This window comes from Pristiophorus japonicus, chromosome 4 (assembly GCF_044704955.1).
Source record: "Pristiophorus japonicus isolate sPriJap1 chromosome 4, sPriJap1.hap1, whole genome shotgun sequence".
NCBI lineage: Eukaryota > Metazoa > Chordata > Chondrichthyes > Pristiophoridae > Pristiophorus > Pristiophorus japonicus.
The window spans coordinates 254,797,440-254,822,348 of record NC_091980.1 but is presented as its reverse complement, the minus strand read 5'-3'; positions in this window follow the sequence as shown (position 1 = coordinate 254,822,348).

Here is a 24,909-nt window from a genome sequence, read left to right as displayed (position 1 = left end):
TTTGCTTAACCTATCTAAATCTCTTTGCAGCCTCTCTGTGTCCTCTACACAACCCGCTTTCTCACTAATCTTTGTGTCATCTGCAAATTTTGTTACACTACACTCTGTCCCATCTTACAGGTCATCTATGTATATTGTAAACAGTTGTGGTCCCAGCACCGATCCCTGTGGCACACCACTAACCACCGATTTCCAACCCGAAAAGGACCCATTTATCCCAACTCTCTGCTTTCTGTTCGCCAGCCAATTCTCTATCCATGCCAATACATTTCCTCTGACTCCGCGTAGCTCTATCTTCTGCAGTAATCTTTTGTGTGACACCTTATCGAATGCCTTTTGGAAATCTAAATACACCACATCCATCGGTACACCTCTATCCGTTCTTGCTATTTGAGGGAGTACAGCGAAGGTTTACCAGATTGATTCCTGGGATGGCAGGACTGACATATGAGGAGAGACTGGATCAACTGGACTTGTATCCACTGGAGTTTAGAAGAATGAGAGGGGATCTCATAGAAACATATAAAATTCTGACGGGATTGGACAGGTTAGAGGCAGGAAGAATGTTTCCGTTGCTGGGGAGTTCTAGAACCAGGGGTCACAGCCTAAGAATAAGGAGTAAGCCATTTAGGATCGAGATGAGGAGAAACTTCTTCACTCAGAGAGTGGTTAACCTGTGGAATTCTCTACCGCAGAAAGTTGGTGAGGCCAGTTCATTAGATATATTCAAAAGGGAATTAGATATGGCCCTTACGGCAAAAGGGATCAAAGGGTATGGAGAGAAAGCAGGAAAGGGGTACTGAGGTTGGATGATAAGCCATGATCTTATTGAATGGCGGTGCAGGCTCGAAGGGCCGAATGGCCTGCTCCTGCACCTAATTTCTATGTTTCTATGTTTGTCTTAAGTGCCCTTTTCATGAGCAGTTCAGCAGGTGGGATCCCGATGAGCGAATGGGGTCTTGTGCGGTAGCTAAGCAGGACTCGGGATAGGCGAGTCTGCAGTGAGCCTTCCGTTACTCTCTTCAAGCCCTGCTTGATGGTTTGCACTGCTCTCTCTGCCTGACCATTGGATGCTGGTTTAAACGGGGCAGATGTAACATGTTTGATCTCGTTACGGGTCATGAATTCTTTGAAATCAGCACTGGTAAAATATGGCCCGTTGTCTCTCACAAGGACATGGCCTACAGGCTTTCAGTGGTGGCAGCGGACGTGCTTGCCGACATTATCTCACATTCAATCCATTTGGAGTACGCATCTACAACCACAAGGAACATTTTACCCAAGAATTGGCCTGCATAGTCGACATGGACCCTCGACCACGGTTTGGAGGGCCAAGACCATAAACTTAGTGGCGCCTCCCTGGGTGCATTGCTTAACTGCGAGCATGTGTTACATCTGTGCACGCTGGACTCTAAGTCCGCATCGATACCAGGTCACCACACAATGGATCTGGCTATCGCTTTCATCATTACGATGCCTGGGTGGATACTGTGGAGATCACTGATGAAGGTGTCTCTGCCCTTCTTGGGAATCACTACCCAATTACCCCACAGAAGGCAGTCTGCCTGTACAGACATTTCATTTTTGCGCCGCTGGAACGGCTTTATCTCTTCCTGCATTTCCACTGGGACACTGGACCAGCTCCCATGAAGCACACAGTTTTTAACTAGGGACAGTAAGGGGTCCTGGCTTGTCCAGGTTCTAATCTGTCGGGCTGTGATGGGTAATTGCTCACTCTCAAATGCTTCCATAACCATGACTAAATCTGCGGGCTGCGTCATTTCCACCCCGTGTTGGGCAATGCCAGCCTACTGAGAGCATCGATACAGTTTTCTGTGCCTGACCTGTGGCGGATGGCATAGTTGTATACGGACAACGTGAGCGCCCATCTCTGAATGCGGGCCGATGCGTTAATATTTATCCCTTACTCTCAGAAAACAGGGATATCAGTGGCTTATGGTCAGTTTCCAATTCAAATGTTAGCCCAAACAGATATTGATGCATTTTCTTTACACCATAGGCACATGCTAATGCTTCTTTTTCAATCATGCTGTAGGCTCTCTCAGCCTTAGACAGACTCCTGGATGCATAAGTAACCGGTTGCAGTTTCCCGAAATCATTAGCTTGTTGCAATACACAACCGACGCCATATGACAACGCATCACATGCTAGTACCAAACGCTTACATGGATCATACAACACAAGCAATTTGTTTGAGCATAACAATTTTCTAGCTTTTACAAAGGCATTTTCTTGGCTTTTGCCCCATACCCATTCGTCCCCTTTACGCAGTAAGGCGTGCAGTGGTTCTAACAGTGTGCTGAGACCTGGTAAGAAGTTACCGAAGTAGTTCAGGAGTCCTAGAAACGACCGCAGCTCCATCACGTTCTGTGGCCTCGGTGCATTCCCGATTGCCTCCATCTTCGAATCGGTGCGCCTGATGCCGTCCGCCGTGATCCTCCTCCCCAGGAACTCTATTTCAGGCACCAGGAAAACTCACTTCGAGCGATTTAACCTGAGCCCCATGCGGTTGAGTCGACTAAGAACCTCCTCCAGGTTCTGCAGATGCTCAACTGTGTCCCGACCTGTAACCAAATATCCTCATGGAAGACCACCATGCGCGGGACCGACTTCAGTAAGCTTTCCATGTTTCTCTGAAATATCGCCGCCACTGATCGAATTCCAAACGGGCATCTGTTATAAATGAAGAGACCTTTGTGCATGTTGATGCAGGTGAGGCCCTTCGATGATTCTTCCAGCTCCTGCGTCATGTAGGCTGATGTCAAGTCCAGCTTCGTGAACGTCTTTCCTCCCGCCAGCGTTGCAAAGAGGTCGTCGGCCTTTGGTAGTGTGTATTGATCCTGCAGGGAGAAACGATTGATAGTTACTTTGTAATCACCACAGATTCTGATGGTGCCGTCTCCCTTGAGGACTGGGACGATCGGGCTGGCTCACTCGTTGCATTCGATCGGTGAAATGACGCCCTCTCTTTGCAGCCGGTCTAGCTCGATCTCTACCCTTTCTCTCATCATGTACGGTACTGCTCTCGCCTTGTGATGAATGGGTCGCGCCCCTGGAATTAGGTGGATCTGCACTTTTGCTCCTTGGAATTTCCCGATGCCTGGTTCGAACAGCGAAGGGAACTTGTTTAAGACCTGGGCACACGAAGTGTCGTCAACGGACGAGAGTGCTCGGACGTCGTCCCAATTCCAGCGTATCTTTCCCAGCCAGCTCCTGCCGAGCAGAGTGGGACCATCGCCCGGTACCACCCAAAGTGGTAGCTTGCGCACCGCTCCATCATAGGAGACCTTTACAGTAGCATTGCCGATTACAGGAATCAGTTCCTTTGTGTAAGTTCTTAGTTTCATGCCAATTGGCGTTAAGACTGGCCTTGAGGCCTTGCTGCACCACAATTTTTCGAAAATCTTTTTGCTAATGATGGACTGGCTCGCGCCTGTGTCCAGCTCCATTGACACAGGGAGTCCATTTAATTCAACATTCAGCATTATCGGGGGACGCTTTGTGATAAATGTGTGCACCCCATATACCTCTGCCTCCTCGGTCTGAGGCTCTGGTTCTTCGTGATCTGCCGTGGACCTGTCCTCCTCTACAACATGGTGGTTTGCAGGATTAACAGAATTAGCAGCTCGCCTGCACATACGTTGGAGGTGTCCCATTGTTCCACAGCCCTTGCAAATGTACCCTTTGAAGCGCCATGAATGGAAACGATGATCACCCCCGCAGCGCCAACAAGGTGTTAATGGCCTTGAATTCATCACCCTCGATGGTGGACTCTGAGACATCTGCGGACGTGCAGCTACAGGTATGTGGGGCCTGCCCTGTATGTTGCAATTTGAAAACAACATCACTTTGTTCACAGTACTTTTAGCAGCACTCGTGTGCTGAGAGATTTGCTTAGTATTGTCACTGGTGGCAATGAACGCCTGGGCTATCGCTATGGCTTTAGTCAAGGTTCGGGTCTCTACAGTCGAAAGTTTGCAAGTATTATTTCGTGACCAATGCCAAGTACGAAAAAGTCTCTGAGCATGTGCTCCAAATGTCCTTCAAATTCGCAATGTCCTGCAAGGCATCTTAGCTCGGCAACATTACCCGCCACTTCCTGGCCTTCAGACCTTTTGTAGGTTTAGAACCGGTACCTTGCCATCAGATCGCTTTCCTTCGGGTCCAAATGCTCCCGGACCAGTGTGCACAAATCATCGTATGATCTCTCTGTGGGTTTCGCTGGAGTGAGCAGATTTTTCATGAGGCCATATGTTGCTGCCCCGCAGACGATGAGGAGAATCGTCCTTCGTTTGGCAGTGTTCGCTTCTCCTTCCAGCTCGTTGGCTACGGAGTATTGGTCGAGTTGCTCCATGAAGGTTTCCCAATCATCTCCCTCTGAGAATTTCTCCAGGATGCCCACTGTTCTCTCCATTCGTTATCTGTATCTTGTCGCCAGTTGTTATGTATGAAGAAAGAGTCTGACTGGATATTGTGAGCTCAAAGTGTGACCTTAGTCTTTTATTGCAGGTCTCCAGAGTGCCTCTCCAACCTGTGAGGCCTCCTTAAGTACCTATGTTCCCAAGGGATTAAATCCCTTGCGACTCCAGGGTGTGAGCCTTCTGATGGCTGTACAGAGTATATACAAGTTTACATATATAACAGTCACTACTCCCAGCGTCACCCCACACCTGGCTCCAGTGCCCAAAGAAGCTTCATGACCTCAGACCACAGGTCAAGATCAGTGAATGCATCTTCAAAACCCTTCTCCTACCAACTACATCACTAGCCTCACACACTGCTCAATGCACGACACCCACCACACCCTCCAGCTCCGCCCCCAGCCCCTAACTACCAACAATCTATACCAGTCATAGAATCATAGAATGGTTCCAGCACAGAAAGTGGACATTCGGCCCATCATGCCCATGCCAGCTCTCTGCAAGAACACTTCAGCTAGTCCCACTCCCCCACCCTTTCCCTGCAGCCCTGCCAATGTTTTTCCTTCAGGTACTTATCCAATTCCCTTTTGAAAGCCACAATTGAATCTGCCTCCACCATCCTTGCAGGCAGTGAATTCCAGATCCTAACCACTCACAGCGTAAAAAAGTTTTTCCTCATGTTGCCTTTGCTTCTTCTGCCAATCACTTTAAATCTGTGCCCTCTGGTTCTCGACCCTTCTGCCAATGGGAACAGGTTCTCTCTATTTACTCTGTCTAGACCCCTCATGATTTTGAACACCTCGATTAAATCCCCTCTTAACCTTCTCTGCTCTAAGGAGAACAACCCCAGCTTCTCCAGTCTATCCACGTAACTGAAGTCCCTCATCCCTGGAATCATTCTTGTAAATCTTTTCTGAACTCTCTCTAAGGCCTTCACATCCTTCCTAAAGTGCGGTGCCCAGAATTGGACACAATACTCCAGTTGAGTCCGAACCAGTAATTTATAAAGGTTGATCATAACTTCCTTGTTTTTGTACTCTATGAATCTATTTATGAAGCCCAGTATCCTTTTTTAAACCGCTTTTGCCACCTTCAACGATTTGCGCACATATACCCCCAGGTCTTTCTGTTCCTGCATCTGCTTTAGAATTGTACCCTTTAGTTTATATTGTTTCTCATCATTCTTCCCACCGAAATGTAGCATACATGGTGCTGAATTTCATCTGCCACATGTCTGTCCATTCCACCAGCCTGTCTATATCCTCTTGAAGTCTATCACTATCCTCCTCACTGTTCACTATACTTCCAAGTTTTGTGTTGTAATGTATGCACCTGTGAGCATGCTCACAGATTTGTGGAGCCGTTGTCCCCCATCCGGACGGAATTCCTCATTGGCACCAAGCCCCGAAAACTCCCTTGAGAGCCGGCGCCTCATAACTTGAGCCGCCTCTGGAAAATCCCCTCCGTGTCTTTCAGCTTTGCGTGGAGGGGATTCCTGTACAGGCTGCTCTTGCACACCCTCCACTTTGCCATCCTCATCTGCCATCTGGACACACCATGGCGTACGATCTTGCCATCCGAAAGCGGCGGGAGTCGCCAATGGAGGGCTCTCTATCCTTCCCACTAGTTGGCGGCCTATAGAATGCATCTAGTAGTTTAATGGCTCAACTCTAACCAAATCGATTCTGTCCTTGACCCCTCCAGGACATCCGCTCTCTCCAGCACTGTAATATTCTCCTTAATACTGCCACCCAACCTCTTTTCTTTACTTTCCTATCTTTCCTGAACACCTTATATCCATACACCTTATACACAAGGCATATCTCCCATTGCTAGCCTCACCGCACCTCCTTGGAGGAGAAGATGCAGGCCATTCTTGGCAAGACAATGGCTGAGCCTTTCGCCAGCGGCAGGGCTGAAAGGATACAAGATCCTCATATGTTATCCTCCTTCTAGCATGCACCTCTTTCTTTTCCGCCCTCCCCTAACCACAACGCCACCCGTGTGCCTTCCACATTTCACACACCCAAAAAATGCAGCCTGCCCAGCCAGTGGGTGACCAAGAAGAGGGAGAGGAGAGTGAAGAAAAACAAGAAGATTGATTTGATACTCCCAGACACCAGCTTCTTAAGGTCAAAGAGCAAGTGTCCCCCAGTTAAAGTCAGCAGCCTTCCACCAGCCATGCTGTAGTCACTAGGGAAGCACTGCGTGACATCAGTAGGATAGGCAATGTCACACACAAGACACGAAGAGAATCCATAAGGGTGATGAGTTGATTTCTTGATGTCATATTGGATGGATAGATGTATAAAGTTGGATTGGAAAGTTTGCTTTTATTTCAGCATTGTGGCCAAGAGAGCGTTGTGATGGCCAGTAACAGAGGGAAGATAAGGTGTGGGATTAAGGTTGAAATGGGAATTGGGGTTTTGGTGACTGGGACCGCAGACCAATGATTCCATCCTGAATATTCTGACCACAAAGGGGTTGTCTGAGATGCATCCATCTGTTTGCTTCTTCCTGTTTACCTTCTGTCTCTTCCTCTTCTATGTCTTCCACTTCCCTCCACAAGCGGAGTTGGTGAGTCAGGAAGTCGGTGAGTCGGGAGGTCGACGAGTCAGTGAGTCGGGAGGTCGGCGAATCAGCGAGTCAGGAGTTCGGTGAGTGAGTAGGGAGGTCGGCGAGTTGGGAGGTCGGCGAGTCGATGAGTTGGGAAGTCAGTGAGTCGGGAGTTCGGCGAGTCGGTAGGCCCTGTGAGGTCGGCGAGTCGGGAGTTTGGAGGCCGGGAGTTCGGAGGCCACAAAGGTTGGGAGTTCAGAGGTCAGGAGTTCGGAGGCCATAGAGGTCGAGAGTTCTGAGGCCGGGAGTTCTGAGGCCACAGAGGTCGGGAGTTTGGGGGTCGGGGGTTCGGAGGCCGAGAGGTCAGGAGTTCAGAGTTCGGATGCCTCAGAGATCGGGAGTTCGGAGGTCGGAAGTTTGGAGTCCGAGAGGTCGGGAGGCCACAGAAGTCGGTGAGTTTGGGAGGCCACAAAGGTTTGTGAGGTGAGTTGGTAAATATCTCTCTTTTCTCTATTTCTTTTTAATTAGATTTTAAACTAGATAAGTCTAATTAGAGGGATGGCAATGCAGCTCAGTCTCATGGAGTGTACATCCTGCAGCATGTGGGAAGTCCTGGATGCTTCGCGTAGCCTTGACAACCATGTGTGCAGGAGGTGTCTCCAGCTCCAACTACTCGAACTCCGCGATTCGGAGCTTGAGCAGCGGGTGGAGTCAATATGGTGCATCTGCGAGGCTGAAAGCTACGTGGATAGCACGTTTCAGGAAGTGGTCACCCCGCAGCTTAAAGGTGGGCATGCAGAGGGGAAGTGGGTGACCACCAGATATAGTAAGAATGCTAGGCAGGTAGCGCAGGAGGCCCCCCGTGCATCCATCTCGCTTTCAAACTGATATTCACTTCTGAGTATCGGTAAAGATGATGGTGCTTCTGGGGAGTACAGCCAGATCCAATTCCAAGGCACCACGGGTGGCTCAGCTGCACAGGGGGAGGGACGAAGAACAAAAGAGCCCTAGTGATAGGGGATTCTATAGTTAGGGGAACAGACGGGCATTTCTGCGGCCGCAGACATGACTCCCGAATGGTTTGGTGCCTCCCTGGTGCCAGGGTCAAGGATGTCACAGAGCGGACGCAGGGCATTCTTGGGGGGAGGGTAAACAGCTAGAGGGCGTGGTCCATATCGAGACCAACACCATAGGTAAAATGAGGGAAGAGGTCCTACAGGAAGAATTCAGGGCGCTAGGAAAAAATTAAAGGGTAGGACCTCAAAGGCAGTAATCTCCGGGTTACTACCGGTGCCACATGCTAATGAGTGTAAGAATAGAAGAATAGAGAGGATGAACACGTGGCTGGAAAGTTGGTGTAGGAAGGAGGGCTTTAAATTCTTGAGGCATTGGGAACGTTTCTGGGGCAGATGGGATCTGTACAAACTGGACAGGTTGCACCTCAACAGTGCCGGGGCCAATATCCTCATGGGGAGTTTTGCTAGTGCTATTGGGGAGAGTTTAAACTAGCTTGGCAGGGGGATGGGAACCTGAGAACACATTCAAAAGGGAAGGAAGTAAAGCTGAAATTGGATAGCAAGAATCTAGAAAGTGAATCTGTAAGACAGAGAAACAAGGATGAGTACGTAGTAAGCAAGGAGGTCTTCCTGTGCTGAATGGTATTTACTTTAATGCAAGGAGTATAGCGAATAAGGCGGATGAGCTAAGAGCACAGGTTGATACTTGGGAGTATGATATTATAGCCTTTACAGAAACATGACTGAAAGAGGGGCAGGTTTGGCAGATCAATATTCCTGGCTACAGGATTTTTAGACAAGATAGAGAGGGGGTACAAAGGGAGGGGGGGGGGGGGTCATGGTACTGATTAAAGAAACTATTAAGCGCTGAGGAAGGATGATATGTTAGAGGGATCATTAAATGAGGCCATATGAGAAAAATAAAAACGGGGCGATCACACTGCTGGGAATGTATTATAGACCCCCAAACAGTGAGAGGGAGATAGAGGAGCAAATATGTCGGCAAATTGTTGTGAAGTCCAAAATCCATAGGGTAGTAATAGTAGGGGATTTTAAATATCCAAATATTGATTGGGACAAATTTAGTGTGAAGGGTACAGAGGGTGCAGAATTCTTGAAATGCATTCAAGAGAACTTTTTTAGTCAGTATGTAGTAAGCCCAACACGAGAGGGGGCAGTCTTGGATTTAGTTTTGGGGAATGAAGTTGGGCAGGTTGAAGGGGTATTAGTGGGAGAGCACTTGGGTGCCAGTGACCATAATTCAGTCAGATTCAAGTTGGTTATGGATAAGGATAAGGATAGGCCTGGAATAAAAGTTCAGAATTGGGGAAAAGCTAATTTTGCTAAGTTAAGGAGTGATTTGGCCATAGTGCACTGGAAACAGCTACTTGTGGGTAAATCAGTGTCGGAACAGAGAAGGAGATCCAGAAGCCTCAGGCCAAACATGTGCCCTTCAAGAAAAAGGCTGGAAAAATAATTCTAGAGCCCTCTGGATGTCTAGGGACTTACAGGGGAGGATTAAGAAAAAAAGAGACGCTTATGTCATATACCAACGGCTAAATAGTATAGAATCTTTAGAGTAATATAGTTAAGAGGCAAAATTACAAAGGATATTAGGAATGCTAAGAGAGAGCACGAGAAATTCTTGGCCAGTAAAATTAAGGAAAAGCCAAAGATGTTCTAAAAATATATTAAGAGTAAGAGGGTAACTAAAAAAAGGATAGAGCCTATTAGAGACCATGAGGGTAATCGTTGTGTGGAGGCGGAAGATGTTGGTAAGATTCTTAATGAATACTTTGCAACTGTTTTCACAAAGGAAAGGGGCAATGCAGATACTGCTATCGACGAGGAGTGTGATATTCCGAATGAAATAAATATTGTGAGAGAGGAAGTATTAAGGGGCTTAGCAGCTTTGAAAGTAGATAATTCCCCAGGCCGGATGAAATGCATCCCAGGCTGTTGAGCGAAGTAAAAGAGGAAATAGCAGAGGCCTTGGCCATCATTTTCCAGTCTTCTTTGGATCTGGGCGTGGTGCCAGAGGATTGGAGGACTGCTATTTAGTGCCCTTGTTTAAGAAGGGAGAAAGGGATAGGCCGAGTAATTACAGGCCTGTCAGCCTAACCTCAGTGGTGGAAAAATTATTGGAAAAATTCCTGAAAGACAGGATAAATCTACATTTGGAAAGGCAAGGATTAATTAGGGACAGTCAGCACAGATTTTTTAAGGGAAGATCGTGTTTGATTAACCTGATTGAATTTTTTGAGGAGGTAACCAAGAGGGTCAATGAGGGTAGAGTGTACGAAGTAGTATATATGGACTTTAGCAAGGCTTTTGATAAGGTCCCACATGGTAGACTGGTCATGAAGGTTAAAGCCCATGGGATCCAGGGCAAAGTGGCAAGTAGGAAGCAAAGGGTAATAATTGATGGATGTTTTTGTGACTGGAAAGACGTTTCCAGTTGAGTTCTGCAGGGCTCAGTACTGGGTCCCTTGCTTTTTGTGGTATATATCAATGATTTAGATTTGAATATAGGGAGTATGATTAAGAAGTTTGCAGGCAGCACTAAAATTGGCTGTGTGGTTGATAATGAAGAGGAAAGTCATGGGCTGCAGGAGGATATCAATCTACTGGTCAGATGGGCAGAGCAGTGGCAAATGGAATTTAATTCAGAGAAGTGGGAGGACTAATAAGGAAAGGGTATACACATTAAACGGTAGGCCACTTAATAGTGTAGATGAACAAAGGGCCTTGGAGTGCTTGTCCACAGATCCCTGAAAGTAGCAGGCCAGGTGGATAAGGTGGTTAAGAAGGCATACAGAATGCTTGCCTTTATTGGCCGGGGCATAGAATATAAGAGCAGGAAGATTATGCTTAAATTGTATAATACTTTGGTTAGGCCACAGCTGGAGTACTGTGTGCAGTTCTGGTTGCCGTATTATAGGAAGGACGTGATTGCACTAGAGAGGGTGCAGAGGAGATTTACTAGGATGCTGTCTGGAATGGAGAATCTTAGTTATGAGGACAGATTGGATAGGCTGGGTTTGTTCTCATTGGAACAGAGGAGGCTGAGCAGAGACCTCATTGAGGTGTACAAAATATTGAGATGCCTGGATATAGTGGATAGTAAGGGTCTATTTCCATTGGTGGAAGGGTGTATTATGAGGTGGCATAATTTTAAGGTGGTTGATGGAATATTTAGAAGGGATTTGAGGGGGGCGGGGGGCTCTTTACGCAGAGGGTTGTGGGGATCTGGAATTCGTTGTCTGGAAGAGAGGTGGATGCAGAAACCCTCACCACTTTTAAGAGATGGTTGGATGGGCATTTAAAGTGCCATAACCTGCAGGGTTACGGACCCAGAGCTGGTAATTGGGATTAGATTGGATGACCTTTTGTTGGATGGCGCAGATATAATGGTAAGTACTGCAGGGAATAGAATATGGCCAGGGTGATATCCTGGACTAGTTTCGATCGCCTGGGTGGGTCGGAGAGGAATTTTCCAAAATTTTTGTCCCAAAATTGGCCTGGGTTTTTATCTGGTTTTTGCCTCTCCTAGGAGATCACATGGCTCCGATTGGGGTGGAGTGTAGAATGTTTCAGTATAAGGGGTGTCGCAGTTGTGTGAGGCGGACTGGTTGGGCTGGGTATTCTTTGCCTTTCCATCATTGTTCATAGGTTTATATGTAAGCTTTAGGGCTGCTGACCAAGGGCCTAGCAGCTCTTTGTCAGCCGGCATGGACACAATGGGCCAAAATGGCCTCCTTCTGCGCTGTAAATTTCTATGTTTCTATGTTTCTATGTTTCTATGCAGTAAATCTGAAATGCCAGCATAAAATGCTGGAAATAGCAGCCCAGGCAGCATCTCAACCCGAAGCGTGAATTCTGTTTCTCCATGAATGTTACCTGACCTGTTGAGTATTTGCATTTTCTCAGAGGTCTTCCTTTACCATCTGAGACCTTGAAAGTGTCCAGCAGCACACCCTACATACTTAACAAACTTTTAACATGTATTTCAGCAAGCCACTACTTCAATAAAATCAGAACAACTCATTCCAAAAGCTTAAATGTAAACTTACCTGAAAAATGTATGTCACATTAAGAGGTGTTGACAGCGCCTCTGTCAGTCTCTTTACACGCTGGTTTCTCTGGCATGGTTATGGCCAACGTTGAACTCAGTGCTAGGGTTGAAGTTGGCTCTGGTGATGTTAAGTCAGTGTTGCACGCTGACTGATGTCACCAATCCGCCATTTCTATTTGCAGGTGATACGGGGAAGACAAAAGTGGAGGACGCCGTGGGATTCGCCACCAGCTGGCTAAAGAGCTGGCCACCGCTCTTTCGCCACTTTTTGACAGAAACGGATGTTTTTAGCCCTAGGACTGGGGGCATAGTCTAAACATTAGAGCTAAACCTTTCAAGAATGAAGTAAGGAAACTCTTCTACATGCAAAGGGTGGTAGAAGTTTGGAACTCTCTTCCGCAAACGGCAATTGATGCTGTCAATTGCTAATTTTAAATCTGAGATTGATTAATTTTTGTTAACCACAGTTAGGAAGGAATATGGGCCAAAGGCGGGTATATGGAGTTAGATCACAGATCAGCCATGACCTCATTGAATGGCGGAACAGGCTCGAGGGGCTAAATGGCCTACTTCTGTTCCTATGTTCCTAAAAGCAGTACAGAGGACTGGCGCAGGATGAATGAGTCATGACTGCTGCCAGGATACCGGACATAGATCTGGATGATACGCTGCCTGTGGTCGCAAACCAGCTGTACATTGAGTTGTTCTCTGCTGTTTTCTTTACTACTCCAGCTCCTCCAGCCCCAAAGTCAACTCTAGCAGACCACCCATGACTGCAGTCAAACTGTTTATAAGGCAGCCAAAAATAATGCAAAAATAATGCAACGCCAGCAAAATCTTTTTCTCAGCAATCAAACTTAACTTTCCAGATCAGAAAACAGACCAATAAATTCCCAGGGCCCGAGTTTGGTCAATTCTTAGGTCCCCCTGTTTTTCGGCGGTCCATGGGCGATGCGTGATTCTTTTGCTGGTGCCGATTGGGTGTGAGTTTCATCCCGGTTTTGTCGGCGGGAGCTGGAGCAGTAGGCAGCGGGAGGCACTGGCCAGTAGCGGGCAGCAGTAGGAATCGGCGGTAGGTGCAGGCCTGTTGACTCGGGAAACATCAGAGGCCATGTACTGCGCATGCGTGGGATTTGGAATTTTTTTTGTAGTTTTTTTTTGCCTGATGACCTCACTTTTCCCGCTATTGAGGCTGAGGGCTCAGCTGCGCATGCACATAAAATCTTGTAACTAACTTGCACCTGATTGTTACAGAGGGGAGTGATTTATAGAGAGAGAGTGGCAACAGAATCATCAGCCATCCACCTTGAAAACCTATCATGAGTGGTAGAAAAGCTGCCAGGAAGTCCAATGGAGGGAGGCCCAGAGCTCCCTGGTTTACTGATGATGAGCTGGAGGCACTTGACTCTGCGATGGAGCGCCGTTACAGAGATCTCACTCGGGATGGTCGTGGCAAGCCAGCCCCGCCCCAATATAAATACATTTGGCAGGAGATTGGGGAGGCCGTGTCTGCAGTGGGCATCATGATCCGTGATGGAGACCAGTGCAGGAAGAGATGGAATGATATGGTAGCGGCAGCAAGAGTAAATAAAGATCTTATTGTTGCACTCCCGTACTACTCAAAAAGTATGTGTGGCCGTTGTATGTGCGTGAGTGTGTGTGTTGCATGTGCAAACTGGTTAAAGCTTGCAACCTTTATTTCTGCAGAAGAAAAGAACAGCCTGTTATGTCCTAGCATGCTCTGCTAATGATTCCACGGGGCAATGTGTTGTACTTGACACAGTGTCGAACCCGGCAGGCACTGTCCACAGGATAGCGCCCACCATGGACAAAACTGCAGAACGTGGCTCTGCCCGGGGCAGAGAGCACAGACCTCGGGATCCTGGAACTCAGAGTCCGCTGAGGGGGACCAATCAAGTAGCACCATGCTGGCGCTGTGGAGGAAGCCATGGGGCTCACCGGTGCAGGTTTGCAGAGTACACGTGCAATACCTGCCACCTGAAAGGCCACCTTCAGCGTATGTGTAAAAGAAATCGGACTCACCATGTGGCTGAGGAGATGGGGGATGATCCACTGTTCAGCGAGGAGCAGGCAGAAGAAGATGAGGTGTTGGGACTGTATTCGTGCACCGACGATTCGCCCCCAGTGGTAATGGAAGTAAAAATCAACGGAGTCCCTGTGAGCATGGTGGTGGATACGGGATCCGGTCCGTCGTTGATGAGTCAGAGAACTTTTGATAAACTGTGGATTAACCCAGCTACACGATCCAAGCTGGTCCCGAGCTGCGTACCTACACCAGGGAACTGATACCTGTTCTTGGCAGAGCGGAGGTGCAGGTATCCCACGGGGACGAGACGCACGGTTTACCTTTGTGGGTCATTGCAGGCAATGGGCCGACGTCCCTCGGCCGGAGGTGGATGGGGACGGTCCATGGGAGCTGGGAAGACTTCACCACTCCACAGGCTGCTGCTCCCCGGGGTGCTGCCGTGCCCCGGTTCCCCAGAGAGCAGTGCCGACCGAGCTGGAACTGCAGCCTCATTCCACCCACAGGCAAGCCCCAGCCCCGGACCTTAAGCCACAGAGATCCTGCAGCCTTAGCCCCTACAGGCAAGCAGCCCTGCAGAGGTGGGACAAGTGGGGGGACGGGGGGGGTGAGCCGGCGGGGCGCTGTGGGCGGGGTGCGAGAGATCCAGGATGGCCGGCGGATCGGAGGGGCCCACGCAGAGGGAGAGTCGGGCGGCGGTAGCAGCTGGAGGTCGGCGGTTACGACGGCCGCAGAGGAGACCACTACGGAGGCCGCAGGGGAGGCGGCAAGTGTGGCAGCTGGAGAGGTCACGACGGCCGCAGGGGAGGTGGCAAGTCAGGTGGCAGCAGAGGGGAGCGGAGGCTGCGGTGGCGGAGGGCATCCGGAGCGGCGGAGAGCAAGATGGCGGCGGTCTCGTGTCCAGAGCAGCAGAACATCAAAGATGGCGACGCCCAAGGAGAAGCCTCGTGGAATCCAAGATGGCGCCTTAAAAAGGAAATGCACCCGGGAGTCTTAAAAGGGCCTTATCACGTGGTGGTCCCCACAAAGTGACTTTTGTAAAGCAAGAACGAGTCTAAAATGAGCTATGTTAATGTGAGATGACGGATTTATAATAAGAATTAATATTTTAATGCTGAATGGTCACTGTGTTTGTGTAAAATAATGGATATGAAGTACAATTAATGAAGAGCTAATAAGGAAATCAGGGATCCGTTACCATGTCACTGCACCTCACCCAGAGGAGCTGGGATTTAATAACTATTTAATGTAACTGCTCAGTGTACCCGCAACATCTGTACCAGACAACATATACCATACAAACGCACTGTCTATGCATACCTGCCTTCCGTTGGACAAACAAGGCCGAGATCCCCGGCAACGGCTTCGGGACTGGGGGGGGAAGTGAGATGTTATGTATCGATGTGTGTATCATCCTGCGTCCTGGAGGGGCGAAGTGAGATGTTATGTATCGATGTGTGTATCGTCCTGCGTCCTGGAGGGGGAAGTGAGATGTTATGTATCGATGTGTGTATCGTCCTGCGTCCTGGAGGGGGAAGTGAGATGTTATGTATCGATGTATGTATCGTCCTGCGTCCTGGAGGGGCGAAGTGAGATGTTATGTATTGATGTGTGTATCATCCTGCGTCCTGGAGGGGCGAAGTGAGATGTTATGTATCGATGTGTGTATCGTCCTGGTACCTTAAATGTATAATAAGCACAATGATACACCACAGAGGGCGCTGTGGTGGGAGACCTGAAAGTACCTGCAAGAGGCAGTATAAAAGGCTGACCACCACACCTGAGAGTCACTCTGGAGCTGTTCAATAAAGGACCAAGGTCACAGCAGTTAGATCAACACCAGACCGTGTGGAGTCAGTGATTTGTGTGCTACATACACTACTGCAGTGACCTTAGTTCTTTATTGATAACTCCAGAGTGAGGATCACACCTGGTGGCCTGCCTTTTATACGAGGCCAGGCACACTGTAGAGGTAATCTAAAAGTCTCCCACTGCTGTGCCCTCTGGTGGCACACCTTGTGATAGTACAAACAGTAACCATGTAGGATACATGACATCACTCTCCCCCAAGCCTTTAGTGCAAATTGCCTCTGCATTGACTGTGCTCTGGACTTAGCTCTATCTGGTTGACCCTTGGCGTGTCTATTCAATCTTGGGTGAGTGGTTGGTATTTCGTTGGCAGTAGAGTGCTGGTGGTTGCTGTTTGTGTGTGTCCCTGACCACTTCATTCTCTCCCCCCACCCCACCCTTCCCCCCCACATATAGACTATGCCGGAGGTTGCATTCATATACATTCAAATCCAGAAAAACAAGTTTGCATTATATTTGTGGTTCAGTTGTTGAGACAAGTACATTGGACTGGTGAGATACATTATCGATACGTACTGGGGATCGATAACCGGTACGTGAGGACAGGCTAGTTCCAGAACCGTTGGATGGTGTCCAGGCAGTCTCGTGGTGGCGCGGTGCCCAGTGCTGGCAGTGGGAACCTGGTTGGCTCAAGTTGCCTGCCCTCAGGGCTGTTGCCGTTGCTCCTAGTGTTGGGCAGGTTCACCGATGCCTGTGACCTCCCTGTCCTTTCTTTGCACCTTGTGTTGCTGCTGCTCCCTGAGGAGCTGTCGTCTAGCAGTGCACAGGGAACTGCTGACTCGCTGGGCTGAGCGTTGTTTGGTTTGGGATCCTGGCTGGTCCCGATCCCCTTTGGGAGAACTGTTGCAGGTGACCCTTCGCTCCCAGCTATGGCCTTGGTGGCGATGGGGTCTGGGGGCTGCGCCTTAGTACAGTTTGCTCTTTCAGGCTCGTGGCGGTTGGTGCCATCGGGTGTTTGAGATGCGGAGCCGATCAGGGGCAGGCTATTGATACCGGTGCCGTTGCGCTCCTGAGATCGCTTGCTCTGCAGCTCGTGTGTATTGGCTGCTTGTGGCCACACTCCATGGTGCATAACTCTGGTCCCAGGGACGTAGGCCACAGCGTTGGGTAGCTCCTGGACCTGTGTGCTCCCGATGGGTATTTGCCCACTGCATTGGCTGTATGCAGTCGAAATCCTACATCGCACAACGTTTCATTACTTATTGTGAATACCCTGTAGCTCCGATCGCGATTGCACGACTTTTCCTTGCTTATTGCTTGTACACAACTCTGATCATCACTTACACATTTTACATCTAACTCACAGTTGCTATTACATCGCTTGAGTGTGTGGAACTGTCCCTTTAAGTGTGGTGGGTTGCAGGCCTCCTTTAAGAAAGCCTTGCTATCTTTACCCCAATCCTCTTCTCCGTTTGGTGCCATGTGTTGCTCCATCAGCGCTGCACCTCGTGGTCTGGCCGCCGCCATCTTTTTCTTCAGCGCATCACCTCGTGGTTTGGGCGCCATCTTTCCTCCATCCACGATGTCGACTGCGGTGATCTTCTTCTCCCCGGGTTCTGCCACCGAAGCTGGGGAGTCGCCTTTGGATCCGATTTTCTTCCTCCGGAGTCCTGCCACTGGAGACTAGAAGGTGCACTCGGGTCGTCCCAGCTGTATCATCTCCACGCAGTCGTGTTGGGCGGTCTGTGCCTCGGGTGCTGTGCTGGTCTGCTCTCTGGTGCTGGGTTCACCCTCAGGTGAGGGCTTGCTTTGCCTCTGAGTGCAGAGGACATCGATCGCTGGAGGGATGAAGTCTTCCCACTTCCAATGGATCTTCTCCATCGGCCTTCTTCCAAGTAGCATTGATCCATCACCTGCAACAATCCACAGAGGTAACTTGTGCATCGCACCATCATGGAATACCTTTACATCCGCACTACCAACGACTGTGAAAAAGGTGGTCTTACCTGGCTCTTGAGTGGATGGTAGGGACAATGGTGCAGATCGGTCCAGAGCAGTACATCCCAGGTCACATATAAACGCTGCAGCAATATTAGACCCTCAGAAAAAGTTGATATATTGAATGTAAAATGCACCGTTGAAGGGCAGGTGTGGGGTAGAAAGTGGACATGAGCTCCCAATTACAGTAAAGGCTCCATGGGCTTGTTTTACAAGGGTCTTGACACAAGTGCATACAGAAGAGATTTAGTGACACCATGTGAATCTATAGAGGTTATGAGCTCATGTGAAAGTATATAGCCAATAATAAAATCCTGTAAGTTTCTCTTAGGTGCCAGGATGTGATCCTGACAACAACATTAGCTCAAATACAGAAGGTGCAAATATATATATATATTTGAGTGTTATATTTTGACTGAATAACATGTAATGTTCGAGGTGGAGTTTGGCGATCTGTTACCTAAAACACTTACACTCAAATGCCAACCATAATGTCTGGCCTCTATGTTCTGGAACTATCTGCCATTCAAAGCCACCCGTCCTGGATTGGTGACCCTTACTTGTCTTAGCTAAATGACATGATGTCAGGACCCATTAAAAAGTCACATCATAACTGTAAGGCAAGATATTTATCACACTGCACTACATTTAAAGGACATTTGTATGTTTCTTACCATATACCCCTCATTATCGAAAAGTTAGACCCTGACCAAGAGGGGTTCAAAAATGTCTCCGTATTGAATTGTACAACATTCAAAAGTGGCAAAACATTCAAACTTGTCAAGCCAAATATTTAACAGAATTTCAAAAATCAGTACATTAAGAATCAAAAGGAAACATCTTAAAGACCAACAACAACATATAAACACATCAGCAACACCAACACCCAACTCTCAATCCACTCCCACCACCTCTCTCCCCCCCCCACCAAGTGAGCCCCATTCTCCTCTTGGTGGGTTGCCCATCCCCATCCACACGCTGACCCGCACCCCTGCCCCTCACTGCGTCGGCACCAGCACGTGGTGCAGCAGTGCACCCAGAGCACTGTTGTCGTGTTCGTCGAGGAGAGAATGGAGGCAGTGAGATGGAAGATGCTGGCATCGCCGGATCCTCTGGTTCTATCAGCCTGGCTGGTATGGCATCGGGGGGGGGGGGGGGGTCCATGTCATAGTCCGAGCCCATCGATTGCCGCATGGCATCGGCAGAGTCGACAGTTCGCTGCACTGTGGTGATCAGCTGCGACATGCCGTTGGTATGCTGCTCTGCAAACGTGGCGATGTTGGCAGCTATCCCAGCCATGGCCCGGAGGAGATCTCGACATTAGGTCGATGCTAATCCTCGACAGCTGAACCATTTTCTGCATTGTTTCCGCCCGTCTTGCTGCATCAACTTGGGTGGATGTGGCTTTGTGGTTTTAACGACACAGGTGCTGCACTTCACAATGCTTGATCCCACTTCCTCAGACTCGAAGCCCAAAAGCTCGGACCCCGATACCGATGTTGGGCACACAGGTGGTATGCATTTACAAGACACTTATTTAGCGAATCGCTGCAAAAGAATTAAAAAATAAAAACTTTAACTTACCTTTTTTTGCAGGTCTTCATACTTACCGCTGCTCCAAGGGTTGCAGCTTTTTCCCTGGTGGTCATTTTCGCGCGAAATCGCACACAGAGCCAAATTTTTGGCGAAAACTATATTTTAAGTCTTGCACAGTGGTGCTCCTCTCTCCAGCAGTATTTGAAAACCGCCACTGCAAAACGTCACCAAAATTTCCACCGACCGGGTTTTCGCCAAAAAAGGTGAAATTGCACCAAAAACCTAGTTGCAAAATCGCCGAATTTCCAGCCAATAAACTCTGGAATCTTTAAAAAAAAAGCAATTTGATGCTGCAATGGTGAGATTTTAAGATAATTTTAGGCAGTTGAATTAAGATGTGTCGAATGACCTTCATCATCTCTAGTTATCTCGAGAGTTTGTGATGGTGTGAGAGGGTGCGAGAGGTGGTTTAATGTTGCACATATGCTGCACCATGCCTGGATGGGACTGGCTTGATGGACCAGATGTTTTTTTTTTCCTATCCTTTTCCATATGTTCAAATGCTGCAAGGGAAATATCACAAAGTACACATTTGACCTTTTATTTCCTCTCCACTGTACCCATTAAAGTGGAAAAGTCAAGAATAGTCCGGGAGACACAGTGTCCCAAGATCTATAAATATCACGGAGGCAACTAACTTAGCAAGGCATTTCTTGGGGCGGACTGTTGTTCCATAAATCACTTGCAAGCTCACAAACACTCAGAAAACGTGACCATTATTCCTGAGAAAACATTTTTTCCCCATATATCTGTTTCATTAAAAAAAAATTCTATTCCTTTTTACCTTTCCTGTGTGTGACACATTGTTGCCCTGGGTGGGAGGGTAGACAATGACAGCTCTTGGGTTTCATGTCTATCCTGCCAGTGAACCCAACACTGGGCGGTGCACGAACATCAGCTGGAGTGACTCATCTTTTTTTCCTTTCTTTCGAGGAGCAAATGGCATCTGTTCAGCAGACCCTCCCCTCCCCCATATGTAACACCGAAAGCAGAACTTAGAAATGAAATGGGGGCAGAAAGCTGCAACCTTCTCTGTGGCACGGTTGTTGGAGCTCCATGACATTGTGGCAGCTGCCAGGATGTATTTGATTTTAAACGGAATTGATCTTAGAGTTTCCCTGAATTTATAACACATGACTATAAACTATACCACTATATTTTATTTATCTTTGCTGACTCGTTCAGGTTTGTACAATAATTATTGCAACATTAATTAGGTCAAATTATGAAAATTATGGAGGAAAGGACGTGTTTTAACATAACTTCTATTAAAAATCAATATCACGAATAATCAACTGATTTTCTTTTTGAAGCTCAAGAGTGTGAGATGACAACAAAACTTTGCTCATTTTGTACTCCTGTGTTTTATAACTACAGTATATATTCAAGAAAAGTATATCCAAAGCCAAGCCTAGAGTTTACTCAAAATGTGATAGAATTTGTAGGCCATTGCCTCTGGACAACCATTATCATGAAAATGCTGACTGCATTTTACACTGAAAAGCAACATTTCATGTTAGGTCAGAAATAAACAGACTAAAACCTCTTCTGTATAATAGTAACTGTCGAAAAACATTGTAAAGTAAATCCCTATTCTCATTTCTGGTATGCTAAAAATAATGAAAACCAAAAATAACAGATTTAATCAAATGCATTTTTTACAATGTAAATTTAGATTCCATTATTCTTCATCAATATAAGTTCATAGGGGCCAAATTCCCTCGAATGTTCCGCCAAAGTTCCGATATAACTCCAGCAGAAGTCCATGGGAATGACTTGAAAAGCACAGGACTCGGATACACTGGGTTCCAACCTGACTTGGGAATTTGTGTTTGGTCCTGTCAGGGGTGGAGCTTCAATTCACCACTTACAAGGCCATTGATGCTGGGACATCCCGCTTCCCTGTCCGTATGGGATCTGGTGTAAGACTGCAGGCTGAAGCAGGTGAGGTATATCAGTCTCCAAAGGTTACACTTGGAGCCCCATCAGCAAGCTGGGGTCCAACCAGGGAAATGCCTTGACCACTGAAGATAGCATTTTTAAAAAGTTGAGTATTATTCCTTTACACAGAAGTCCAAAGGGGGTAAAAGAATAGGGTCTCGAGGGAGACCTGGGCAAGCCAACCGCCCCCACCCCCCCACCCCACCCCTGGATCGCTGAGAGGCTCTAAAGTTTCTGATAGCATGAGGCAGATAGTCACACAAAATGTGCCATAGTGGCGTGCGAATCTGCTGGCCCCAAGCTCAATTCCTTCCCATTGATCCTGCAAACTCAAGCTGGAGGGTACCAGTGGTCATGATTCCAACGTGACCCACAGATTTTCAACCCCAGCAAAAAAGGTCTTTACTTATTTGAATGGCCTGTCACTCCAATCCAGCTTTTGTAGTGTGAATGAGCTTTCACATTTTTAGTGGGCTATTAGGTGAAGCCCATCACCAAAGAAAAACATTAGCTGGCTCATTCCAACAGTAAGCCCATAGAATGGTAGCCACAAGAACTCTGAACTCTAATATCGAACATCAATCACTCAGCTGAAGGAAGAACATTATATAGAATCATAGAAAAGCTGCGACACAGAAGGAGACCATTCAACCCATCATGTCCGTGCCGGTCGAAAAAGAGCTATCGAGCCTAATCCCACTTTCCAGCACTAGGTCCGTAGCCCTGTAGATTATGGCTCTTTAAGTGCACACCAAGTACTTTTTAAATGTGGTGAGGGTTTCTGCCTCTACCACCCTTTCGGGTAGTGAGTTCCAGACTCCCACCACCCTCTGGGTGAAGAATGTTTTCTCATCTCCCCTCTAATCCTTCTACCAACTACTTTAAATCTATGCCCCCTGGTTATTAACCCCTCTGCTAAGGGAAATAGGTCCTTCCTAACCACTATCTAGGCTCTTCATAATGTAATACACCTCAATTAAATTTCCCCTCAGCCTCCTCTGTTCCAAGAAAAACAACCCCAGCCTATTCAATCTTTTCTCAGAGCTAAAGTTTTCCAGTCCTGGCAACACCCTCGTAAATCTTCTCTGCACCCTTTCTAGTGCAATCATATCCTCCCTGTAATGTGGTGACCAGAACTGCATGCAGTACTCAAGCTGTGGCCTAACTAGTATCTCTAACTAATATCTCTAAGATATTAGGAAAAATTTTGGGATAAAATTTAACGTATATCATCCCCCATCATATTACTTTAGTAAGAACCACACTTCAAAATAATTTCAAACCACGCAACAGGGCACTGTGCCAACTGTTAGCAAATTTTTGTATGTTACTTTGAATATTTATTTAATCGGATTCTGACAAGTTCTAACAAAATGCTATTAATGTAACAAGAAATGTATTGCTATTTTCTACGATGTGTCAATGCGGAATGTAAAAAAGGCGTGGTAGGAGCAGCATCTGGCATTCCTTAGAATGAGGTACGAATCTAGTGAAGCTACTACACAAGGCCTAACACCAAAAACAGCAGGCTATAGACACAGCTAAGTGATCCCACAACCAATGGATCAGATCAAAACTCTGTAGCTCTACCATATCCAAAGGAAAATGGCAGTGGACAACCAGGCAACTAACAAGAGTAAGAGGAGGCTCCATGAACATCCCCATACTCAATCATGGTAGATCTCAATATGTGAGTACAAAAGACCAGGCTGATATGTTTGCAAAGATCTTGTAGGATTATTTTATTCAGCCTCCTCTAGAGGTCTTCACCATTACAGATACGAGTCCAGTGAATTTGATTCACTCCACATGACATTAAGAAACAGTTGAGTGCACTGGACACAGCAAAGAATATGGGTCCTCCCTGATAACATCGCGGCTGTAGTGTACCAGAGCTAGCTGTTTCCCTAACCAAGCAGTTCCAGCACATCTATGGCACTGGCATCTAATAGGCAATATGGAAGATTGCCTAGGTATGTCCTGTCCACAAAAAGCAGGATAAATCTAACCCAGACAGCTCCTGCACTATGAGCCTCTTCCAAATCATCAGTAAAGTGAGTCTTTGGCAGTGCCATTAAGTAACACTGACTCACCAACAACTTGCTCATCAGTGCTCAGTTTGGGTTCCGCCAGAACCATACTACTTCAGACCTCATCACAGCCTTAATCCAGATGTGGATGCAAGGGCTTAATTCCAGTGGAGAGGTGAGAGTAGCCGCCTTCAACTTCAAGGCAGCATTCAACTACCAAGCAACCCGAGCAAAATGAAAGTCAATGAGAGTGGATGGGAAAGCCCTCTAGTGGCTGGAATCATGTGTGACAGACAGCAAGATGGTTGTGGTTTGCCGATGTCAGTCATCACAGCCTCAGGATTGAACTGCAGGAATTGCTCAGGGAAATGTCCTCAGCCCAATCGTCTTCAGCTGCTTCAATATCCTTTCCTCCATCCTAAGGTCTGAGGCGGGGCTGTTCGCTGATGATTCCACAATGTTCAGCTCTATTCATAGCTCCTCCAATAATGAAGCAGCCCATAAGACCTGGATAACATCAAGGGTTGATAAGTGACAGGTAATATCAGCACCACACACAGGCATGACCAGCTTGAACAAGAGAAAGCCCAGCCACCTCTCCTTGATGTTCAATGGCATTACCATCATTGAATCTCCATCATCAACATCTTGGCAGGTCGCCATTGACCAGACGTTGAACTGGACCAGCCACATCAACACTGTGGCTACAACAGCAGGATAGAGGTTGGGTACTCTGTGACAAGTGGCTTACCTCCTGACTTCTCAAAGCTTCTCCACTGTTTACAAGGTTCAGATTAGGAGTGTGATGGAATACTCACCACTTGTCTGAATGGGTGCAACCATAACAACAGCATCCAGGATGGGGCAGTTTATTGATTGGTGTCTCTGCCACTGGACTCAATATCCATTCCCTTCACCAGTGGCACACTGTGGCTCCAGTATATATGATCTACAGGATGCACTGCAGCAATTCACCAATAGTACTTTGACAGCATTTCTCCCCCCGTGACCTCTACCACCAAGATGGACAAGAACAGCAATGTTGTAGGAAAATCACCATCTTGAAGTTTCTCTCCCAGTCATACACCATCCTGACTTGGCCATTCTTTTACCATCGCTGGGTAAATATCCTGAAATTCCCTACATGACACAATTATCATCATCATAGGCAGTCCCTCGAATGAGGATGACTTGTTTCCACACCAAAAGGGATGGGTTCACAGACGTTTCAATGAAGGACCCGATATTCCAGTCCTGAATTCCAGGGTGGAAGATACCCGTGCGTGGATTTTTTTTAATGTGTGGTGTCCATTGCACATCAGCCATCACACGGGCTTGACAGAGCCAGGCCTTTATCCAGTGGCAAGGATTAACCAGGACGACTGGAGACCTGCTCTGCTGC